Raw genomic sequence first — 8,752 nt, 5'->3', positions numbered from 1 at the left:
AACACTGCCAAAGGGCAATTACTCCCAACTGTTTTTACTTACCTGTCACCCCTGTGCTGTAAATATGTTTTATGGACGGTTCTGGGAAAGGGGACTAATTGTGAATGAAAGGTTGTGTTTAAAGGGGTTATTGACCTACAGCTGCCCATGTTGATGGTTTAGTTCTTCCCTGAGGAAGCGTTTTCAAAATGACAAGAAGAACCTATAGGAAGAAAACCAGCTCCAGTGCAAAAGTTAGCAAATGTGGGATTCACATGGGCTTTCCAGAGAACTGTGTGCAGTTCGTTATAACTGCTGATCTCAAATGTTGACATTTCAAAAACCTTAAGGTCACGCCTAATTAGTTCCATCACACTGGATTATAAGTGCTAACTGGTGTAAATTGCAGGGTGGCCCATGGATGTTTAGTTTGCTGATTTTGGTTTTGGGAACATAAGACATGATTATAAGACTTGGTGTGAAATGTATTGAAATGATCTTCTCGCAAAAAAAATGATTATGACTCTTTCCAACACCACAAGCCTGCACATTTAATGACCATAGTGACAGAGGCGATAGAGCTTTTTGCCTGTTTTTGCTTAGCATGAATCATATGGGAATACTTAATCGTCCCTTTTTTTTTATACAATCTTTTAGGGAAAAATCTACAGACGCCTGAAGTGATGTGGCTTCGAGTGGAGTGACGACATGGAGGCCATCTGAGGCTCCGGCCCCACAAGGACGATAACGGTCGTTTGCGTTACGTTTTATTGTCATATAGACCGTTCGGCCACACTAGGAGGACCGAATATTACAGTAAACAACTGCAGTAACGATAACGGGTCCCAAGGTGGATAGTACGGCATACGCAACGCTCTGGGGGGTCCAACGGCTCCGTGTGTAGGACCTATACGACCATTTTCTGATAATGATGACGCAATAGCCCCGCCTCTCCCCACCTCTGCTGCTCACCCCCGTGTCAAAGTAAACTGCACACTGGATTCAGATTATTTATCTTTCTCTCGATATGGACATAAACGCGAGTGAAGTCTAATCTGACAGGACGGAGACACGCAGCTCTGCTCACCTGCAGCTCCTCCCGCTGTGATGCAGCGGTGAACGGAGCAAAACACACACTTCAAGTCAGATCATCACCCTTAGCTATTTTAATTGCCTCTCAAACTACCTAAACTAGTTGTAAATATGTTTATTTTTACTGTCGGGTCACTCATTACTGGATCAGCTGCTGCATGAGACAGACACACTGTCAGAAGAGAGGGAGGAAAAAGAGAGGCTCCATGTATTATATTATTATATTATATATATTCGTTATTCATTTGTTTTAAAGCTCAATAAATAACAAAGAAGACCTTTGACCGGCACTTTTATATTTTGTATAAGTGGGGGGTGGACCGAACATCCTTTAGGGCAGGGGTGGGGAACCTCCGGCCTCCGGGCCGTATACGGCCCGCGAAACCATTTGGTACGGCCCTCGAGGTAATTTATAAACACACGCAAAAAAGAAAAAAATTGAAGCAATCTAGAGTAGACCGACAAAAAAAGAAAAAAAAACAGTGCCTGTTTTTCCTGGCCAAGATCAGGGTCCTTGAACACAACACGAGCCTAACGTGTCATCACGTGGTATGTCTCGTCTGACAGGGGTGCAGTTCTGACGGAGAGCACCAGAATGCTGCTCCGGCACTTCAGAAATTGCAGTACCCATAAGGAGCCGTACACATGCTGCAGTTTTTGCGTGGCTGTGTCTTTAGTTGAAAGCCCAGTGGCGATCTGTTCATCTGTCATACTGATCATACAGTCAATAACTTTGTTGTTATTAGCATCTGGTTAGCTAGCTATGCTAACGAATATAAGAAGCTTTTTCTCCAACCAGTAGGTAAAGGCACATCTTTATCATCATCTTTATTGATATCTTTATTTATTTTATCTTTATTTATCTGTTGTTATTTTTGTTTTACTTGCTTGTAAGCGCTTTGAGCACCAGGAAAAGTGCTTTATAAATGTAATGTATTATTATTATTATTGATATGATCATTATAGTTATAAAAAAATAAGAGAATAAAGTAAACAGGTATAAAATACTATATGACAGTAAAACAAAGTTGTTATTAATAAACAAGAATACACTTTAAAAGGGGAGTGATTTGTAAAATATCCATAAAGAAAAAGAAAATCTGCTTACAGTTCTGTTTTATATGGATGTTGAGATGTATAGATCTCTTCATTTTGCTCTCAAAGTGCACCAGATTGATGCTTTTAACTTAAACATTTAAAAAAAAATCTTCCCGGGGGAGCATGCCCCCCGGACTCCCCTATAGGGTGTGAGGTACCCCCCCACTTAAATAATGTCCACATGGATAGGAAACTAAATACATTTGCACACATCTTGTGTCCATATCTTTCTGTTTTGGTGGTCATGCCACACCGTGCATGCATTGCGCGAGTTATGGTAAAATATCTGGATTGGTTGCTTTTTCTTTGCACAGCATGAAAGAAAGGCTAAATTAATGGGCTGTGATTAGGGGTGGGCGATATTGAAAAATATAATATCACGATATTTTTCAAGCAGTAACACGATAGACGATATTTATCACGATATTTTTTCATGTCGGTTATTATGGTTATTTTTCAAGTTACTTAACAGTACAACCACCTACAAGGTAACAACAACTAAAATAAAAAGGAGTAACAGACCAAAATACCATTTCAAGCTGGTTTTAATTCTGCAATGAATCCCTGAATGAACAATTCAACAGGAATTTTGATATGGCTTCCTCAGTGTTCAAGTAGGTAGGCCTACACCCTACACAACAAACGTTAACACTGGTTTCTTCACCAGGTAAAGTGCACTCTCTTGCTAAATAAAATAAAAATATTCAAGGCACAGTTTCTCAGTATAACAATTCACTTTCTGTTTTAGATAGCACTAGCAGTGAACATCAATAAAACATGAAAAGGAGAGTAAAACATACATATGTAAACATAACTAAGTTAAACATAAAACATCAATAAGGAAAGTCAGTGCCAAACAATTCAAATGTAAACTTTAGACTTGAAGTGCAATCAAAGACTTTAACATAACTGAACATCTGTTTCAAAAGGGAAAAACAATATAAATACATTATTGATAAAATAAAATATAAGCCAACCGAATCGACAATAAATGAAGTGCAATACTGTCTGAATCCTGACGAGACAGCTTGGTTTTTACTAACTGTTAGTAAAAAAGTATTTAGTTACTTCGGCATCATTTTGAAACGTGTATTACAATTAAATCACGGTAAAATAGGTTCATTTTGTCGTAGTTGGTTTCCACCACAGTATTTACATGGATATAAGCCCCGCCCCCTCTCCAGCGTGTCCCGTTTGAATGACAGGAGTAAACACGGCTGACAGCCGCGGTGAAACTCCAGCGGTTAGGGTGAGAATATTCGCATTGTGTCCGTTGTGAACGCAGCATAACGCAGTTCAGAAACCACTGTTCTGACGCTTTTAAAGCAACTTCGAGATTTTAACAGTATCAGGGGCACGCAGGCCATGGTGGCCGTAGGACGTACAATTATTTTCGGGGCTTCATGGCCAAACAGGCCGTCATGGCCGCCGTGAAATCCTCCTGGTGCACTATCACGATAGATATGATATCTCTGAAAAGGCATATCGTGGAGACCTAATATCGTCTCGACGATATATATCGTCATATCGCCCACCCCTAGCTGTGATCTTAGTTTTTTTAAACTGAGGTGAATAATTTGTACGGCCCTCGGAGGAAGTTGAACAAATTGAAATGGCCCTTGAGAGGAAAAAGGTTCCCCACCCCTGCTTTAGGGGGTCGTCGCCTCCTCTCGGGGGTTCCGGGGGCATGCTTCCCCGGGAAGATTTTTTTTTTAAATATTGAAGTTAAGAGCATCAATCTGGTGCACTTTGAGAGCAACATTAACCCTACCTTAATAATACCTTAAAGCGGACAAAAGGCACTGGAGAACACTTATTCATTAACATCCTTTAATGAAGCAAACTAATGCCTTAACTCACTCAAATACATTTGTTTACTTATTTCGGTGAAACGAGTGTGCGTAGAGTTTTAAAGGATGCGGATAGTCTCACCTTGTTTCTGGCGCATTGCTTATTGTTTTATAGATCTATTCTCATCCACCATCTTTGTTTGTGACGTAAAGAGTGTAAGAGTCACGTTTCTGAATCGGACACTCTGAGTGGATGCAGTCACAGCCAATCGGAGTCTGATTCAGAGGGTTGCCTGTCAGTTCCGTTGCCTGTCAGTTCCGTTGCTATGGTTCCTTTGTTATGTGTACTGAAATGAGAGCCGGTGTAATTCCACGCGCGAAAACAAAATGAACATTGGAATACGTTATTTTAGTGTCTTAAAAGTAGACTGAGGTATGAAGGGTTAACGTTACATCTTAGGATAATTTGTAGTCATGTTCTGTATACATTCTAACATATAAGGGTATACTTTGTGTGGTTACTCCATGTTTACTAGCTATAAAATTAACGTTACATCATTCTTTTTCACTTCTTACTCAGTCAGCTAGAGTGCAGATATCACCATTAGATTCACCATAGATGAGCCCAAGTAGCCACCCCCTAGCGCCGCCACTGGGCCTGAGTCTAAATCAGAACAGAGTTGCTGGTGATGTTCATGTACAAATGTCCAAGTTATATAGTTCAAGTCTTTCCTGGGGGGGTGATGTCAGTTTTATAGCTGAGATATTTTTTAAAGATTAAAACTGACAAATATAAAAAATCCTGTTTTTAATAATATATATGAACAAAATTAGAAGCTTGTTTTAATGCAAACATATAAATGTAATAGTACAAAATAAGCCAAACAAAATCAGGACACTTATTTTTTTATAATGAATTATGGTTACAGTTTTTCTCGATTGCTAACACACATTTTTTTTTTTAATTGCTCAGTTTCTCAGAACACTAAACACAATTCACAAAACCCCACACCCAAAGTGCAAAACACCTAATTTCTCCTACTAAATGAAGAACTGCACTCAAAACTACATAAACACTTACCAAATGCAAACTTTTGCACCAAATATAACACACTTCATTCATAATACTGGATTGTTTGACCACCCAGCTACACACTGCTGAGCATCATCTAAAGCACTTTCATCTGTTATGGGCTATGCTCTGTACATAGAGGTTTCTGCAGAGAAAGATTGCTTGAGTATACAGAAATACAGTAAATGAAGAAATACAAATGAGTTGTTGAAAAAAATCACATTTTATTCAAAAATAACATTATGCAACATGCATCTCAGCACATAGTTACTATGCTTTGGATCTCTCTAAGTGTGATGCATTGTTTGCCAAAACCCAGTTTGTAACTGCTGCTTCCTGTGCCTCATTGAAAATCCTCAGCCTTCCACCTGCACCTCTTTGTTTCTCTGTCCTTCAGATAAACAACAAAGATATAGTGGTTGGTCAGTGTCTGTGTTGCATAAAAGTAAGTTTAGCACAGTACATTGTGCAGGATTTGTGTACAGTTATAGTATGCAACATGCCAACAATTCAATCACAGTAATGAAGTAAATATGTTTCACACAAAAGATATAAGCACTGATATATCATGAATTATGCAGAGCTCAGCTAAAAACTGGTAACTAACCTGTTTTCAAGTCTAAGTGTCCGGATTACAGAGGCAACAGTAAATTGGCTTAGATTAGTCTGAACCCTCTGTCCAGCCTCTCTCATCGACAAACCATGGTTGATAACATTTCATTTCATTAGAGAGTACTCTTCCTCCTCCTCTCACTCTTAGCCCAGCCCTTCCTCTTGCTCTCATTCTTCTTCCTCCTCTCACTCCCACCCCACCTCTTCCTCATCCTCTTCCTCTTGCTTCCATGTTGGCTTCTTCTTTTTATAGTGCTAACATCCTGATTGATGAGCCAACAATTAGGCTATCAGGTGTTTGGTCAGGTGGAACGTGTTTCTTGATCATTGGTCCATGTGTGAGGCATTTTCAATATCAGTGTTTTAAACCAGCTAACACGTGACTTTATGTCAGATTCCTGTGTCTTACGTGGAGAAACGTGTGCAGTGGTTTGCAAAAAGTGCCACGTTGATTTGCTAATTGTGTGAAAAGCTGAAAACGTGTTTAGAGTTTTGGAGATTTGAGCCGATGTTTTGCTCTTTGAGTGTCAGTTAAAATAATTGTGCTTTATGTAGCATTTTAGTGTGTTAGCGATCGATAAAAACTGTAATGTATTATGGACCTATGGTGAAGTTTCAAATTGATGCAATGTAGCTTCCGGTCACTAGAGGCAGCACTGACCACAATACTGCTGAACGATAGTCAAAATACCGCGATATCTTCAATTTAAGGTCTGTTGTGTTCTTACATCAACGGCACCTCTCTTTTCTGTCAGTTATGTATGTAATTGTTTACTACTGTTAAATAATGGGGAGTTACTGGAAGTCTGTCAACCTGCTGGTAAGTTATTATTTTCTTCCTATTGCTACCAGCAAGAGACTGAAATGTTTCTATTGTTTGATACAATATCCTTGTCCTTTGGCTTGCTAAGTTGTCCGTTACTAAACAAAACTGAACATGGACATTCATCTTTTAAGTGGTCAAGAAAGGTGGAAGATGCTCTTTAAGTCCCCAAAATATCTGTATTGTTGTTAGAACTGAAAACATGACTTAAAACATTTTTGTATCGACATTTTATAACTTATTTTTTTCTTTAGATGTGGTTCTAGCTCGTTTAAGGGTAAGTTAGCTTGAGGTTTTAGCTCAGTTGTACCAAAGTTATTATGTTAATGAGTGAGCTGAAATTGTGTCTAATTTGTGTCTGTATTTGACTGTATTTTTATGTAAAAACGTATTCACAAGGTGTCAAATATCCTATACTATCCTTCAGTCCTGAAATGTAATTTCAATTGTATCCTTGAATAGTATTGATTAAGAAAGCAGGTGTTACAAATGTAGTTGTACGCAGGTGCTTACAGGAAAAGCCCAGGTAACATTAATAACACTAATTGAAGGCTGCTTTCCGTATAGGTTCTCAGTTTTAGGGTCCAGCAGGATAACTGATAACTGAATTGGAATGGAGCCTTTCTTAAAGGTCCCATGTCATGCTTTTCTGTTTATTACCCGTCCCCTTGTGTGTTATGTAGCTTTTCTGCATGTAAACGGTCTGCAGAGTCACAAACCCTCAAAGTACACCCTGTAGTGAGTAAAACTCTAACACAGAAAGGACCTGTCTGTGCTGCCCCAGAACGCCTCGTTGGAGCTCCAACAAGACGTTTAGGACAGAGAGTGAATACACACATACTATACAGAGATGCTGTATGAGAAACCAATGTGATTTTGGAATATTGAACAATGTAAATCTATTCTCGTAGACCTCAACAATGGAATTGTGATCAGTAGAAATGGCCATGTAACTTTAACAATACTAGTTGCACCTGTTTTGTTGTTTTTTTGCTTTGTAACAGCTCTAATATTCCAGAAAGTAATTAGGTAACCTAAATCATACCTCCAGTCTCGGTATGTAATATTGATACATTTAAAAATGACATTGTGTGGTCTCGGGTGCACAAACTACATAATGGTGACTCTATTGCTACTCTAGTGACTACTTCAAACATATTACTGCCATTTCTGTTCTATTTCTTATTGGTCACCATAAACAGTGATGTGTCTGTGATGAGCTAATAGACTATTTATTTAGTGCATATTTCTATTCAAAAAATATGTTTAAAAGTTAGCAGATCATGCTGTTTATTCTCTCACTCTCTCTGTGTGTATCCATTCGGTGGAGGTCCTGAATGGAGCAGGAGGCAGACTGGATACCCCACTCTTTGATCCTCCACATAACAAAGGCACCTACAAAGGCTTCCATACCGCCTGTAGCATTGTTCTGCTGAGGAGACTATAGCTCATAAAGCCATTACCATTATCCCTACACAATACCTTTTCCAGCACCTACTTAAGACCTCAAATCACTACTGTATATGGCTTCGCTGCTTGCCAGTTTGCATTTTGTCACTCTGTGATCCCATGAACTTCTAAGTATACAGCCATGCCCAGATTATCTAGCTTGTGGCCCAAGGGCAGACATTTCCTATATAGGCCCCACCTCACTGTCACCGATCTGTTCTGCAAACTGCGAAAGCCCACCCCTCAAATCCTTATTAACCCAAAGATATTCAAAGAACGTGCAGGGATGGGACACTATAGGATGTTATCATGGATCGCGACAAAAACATTCACAAAAAAGTGGTGTGGTGATTTTCCAGAATAAGGATGATCGTATCCTTACCTTTCCTATCGCGTTGAGAAATGTAAAATGGAGCCTAATTAAAATATAATAATACAGGAACAAAAAAATTAAAAAACAGACTTGTACCATGTTCCCATTAACTTATGTATCCTTCATTTAGGAAGGGAGCTCTTCTGATTTAAGATAACATTTTTCAAGATTGTCTTAGTTTTCACCTTAAAGATGTTCACTCAAAAGAGATGTCCTACCTGTCATGTAATTTTATATATATTTTGTTCCTGACTTTATGTAAGGTTATGTTGTGCTAATAAGAGTTTTAGGTATTGATGAAAGTTGGAATAATATTGCAAATGTATTAAACATACGTTTTATCTTTGTTTTGGCTTGTATATTTGTTATGACATTTTCATACTGTCCAATGCCTGTAATGTCAGTATTTGTGCAACACATTCACAATATAGTCACCCCATAAATATACTTAATGAAGTCAGTTA

Source organism: Notothenia rossii (assembly GCF_949606895.1).
Source record: "Notothenia rossii genome assembly, chromosome: 5".
Lineage (NCBI taxonomy): Eukaryota > Metazoa > Chordata > Actinopteri > Perciformes > Nototheniidae > Notothenia > Notothenia rossii.
Note: the sequence above shows the minus strand (reverse complement) of the source record.